This window comes from Anopheles stephensi, unplaced genomic scaffold (assembly GCF_013141755.1).
Source record: "Anopheles stephensi strain Indian unplaced genomic scaffold, UCI_ANSTEP_V1.0 ucontig155, whole genome shotgun sequence".
Taxonomy (NCBI): domain Eukaryota; kingdom Metazoa; phylum Arthropoda; class Insecta; order Diptera; family Culicidae; genus Anopheles; species Anopheles stephensi.
The window spans coordinates 22,501-24,701 of NW_023405075.1; positions in this window are offsets into that span (position 1 = coordinate 22,501).

The following is a 2,201-nucleotide window of genomic DNA, read 5'->3' on the forward strand; positions in this document are numbered from 1 at the left end:
CCAGGGCACCAGTCCCCGCAGACTCTCTTTCTACGTTCATCAGGTGACACAATCTTTGTTGTGACCACTCTCATTGACCTGCGGCAGTACACCGACTCCACAGCGCCAATAACCACACGAGCAAAGGTTGTTCAGGAGGATGTCAGATTATCGATGTACATCGTACACCAACATTTGACGTACCGAGGCATTACACCCCGCACGCCCCCAACAGGACCAATCAAGGCTCGCATACGACCTGCGACTTACTGCGGCTCCCTGAAGGTCCCCGTAGGACGACCATCACCAGTTAAGGTGTAGTTGACTTGTCAGGGCACGGTAGTCCCCACAAGTCCCCGATTATTCGTGGATATCGTCCTACGATTGTTTCTGACTCCTTTTGCTCCCCGCAGGTCCCCGTAGGACGACCATCACCAGTTAAGGTGTAGTTGACTTGTCAGGGCACGGTAGTCCCCACAAGTCCCCGATTATTCGTGGATATCGTCCTACGAGTTTTTGTGACCCTTGGGTTCCCGGCAGGTCCCCGTAGGACAACCATCACCAGTTAAGGTGTAGTTGACTTGTCAGGGCACGGTGGTCCCCACAAGTCCCCGATTATTCGGAGATATTGTCCTACGAGTTTTAGTGACCCTTTTGTTCCCCGCAGGTCCCCGTAGGACGACCATCACCAGTTAAGGTGTAGTTGACTTGTCAGGGCACGGTAGTCCCCACAAGTCCCCGATTATTCGTGGATATCGTCCTACGAGTTTTTGTGACCCTTGGGTTCCCGAACTTTGCTACGATGGTTCTGCCTCCAGAGGAGACTTATGAACACTTCGTATCATTTCTTACACCGAACCATGGGATCGCGAGATTGCTCCCGGATCCCTAATCACCTTACATTTTCGTTTCGTTTCCGTACACTACGATGAGCTAATTCAATTTGTTTGTTCGTCTGGCGAACGTTTTATTGCGGAATTACCGCGGTACTTCCAGCCGGGTATGGCTGCCGTACGACCTACAGGATAGATCATCGAACCACTTTTCGTGCATATTGTCCGTCGAGGGTATCACCTCGATACCCCCAACAGACCTTTGGACACTTCCTCACTACTCCTTGGAGCAGCAATCAGGGAACCATATAGTAGGAACAGCCGAATATGGAACTCTTTTCGTACTTTGGACACCTCCTATAACTTGTATGGCGACTTCGGGGACCTTCATTTCGTTCTCAGTTGGTACCCCTATTTCGGTCTTTGGACACCTCGTCTTACCCGTATAACTCACTTTAGGTCCACTTATTTGCCTGATATCTCATCGTGAACCCGTTTTTCGTACACCGTACACACCTAGGAACACCACATATGCGTTTCCCTTTCGATCGTGAAGTTTTCAAATTTTTCGATTTTTGGTCCTAGAAATTCATGAACGGTGGGAGACCAAAATTTTTCATAAAAAAAAAATTTTCACCGTTTGACCATAAAAACCTTCTTTTCGTACATACCCCATCATTTCTTCACGTTTTAGGCCATTTCTGAAATTTTCGCTTCGATAGTGTGTCCCCTATAATACAAAATGAACATTTTGCATCTCCCACAAGTGGCCATTTTTTTCCGCCACTGAAGAACACGACCTCGGGAACTCGGACCTAGGACGTGGCCATGTAAGTCATAGGCCACCCCAACTTTTGCAAAATACTGTTTCTTTTCACTTTTCATGATCTAAGGCGCGTTCCGACGGCGTTTTGAACAAATTTATGAGAAAAAAAATTTTGACCCTCGGACCAAAATTTTTTCGTTCGGGGCCCCATGGCCTATGGCCAGTATGGGAACTCGGGATGCCGATATGACAAAATTTGTCAAAAAATCACTAAAAAGTCGCTATGGCCCATTATTTAGAGCTTGTTGAGACCTTTCTAAAACACCTTGGTTGACCCCTGTCCGATAAGTAGTTTTCGAGATATTCGAGAAAATGTGATTTTTTGGGACTTAGAAAATTTTTGACCCGTACCCTAAGAAAAAGTGATTTTTTCATAGGACAATTTTTTCTTCGCAAATACTGTTTGGTTTCACTTTTCATTATTAGAAACGCGTTCCGAAGCCATTTTCATCAAAATCTCGTGAAAAAAAAATTTCACCCCCGGACCAAAAGTTGGCCGTTCGGTGCCCTATGGCCTATGGCCAGTATGGGAACCAAGGATGCCGATATGCGAAAAAGTGTCA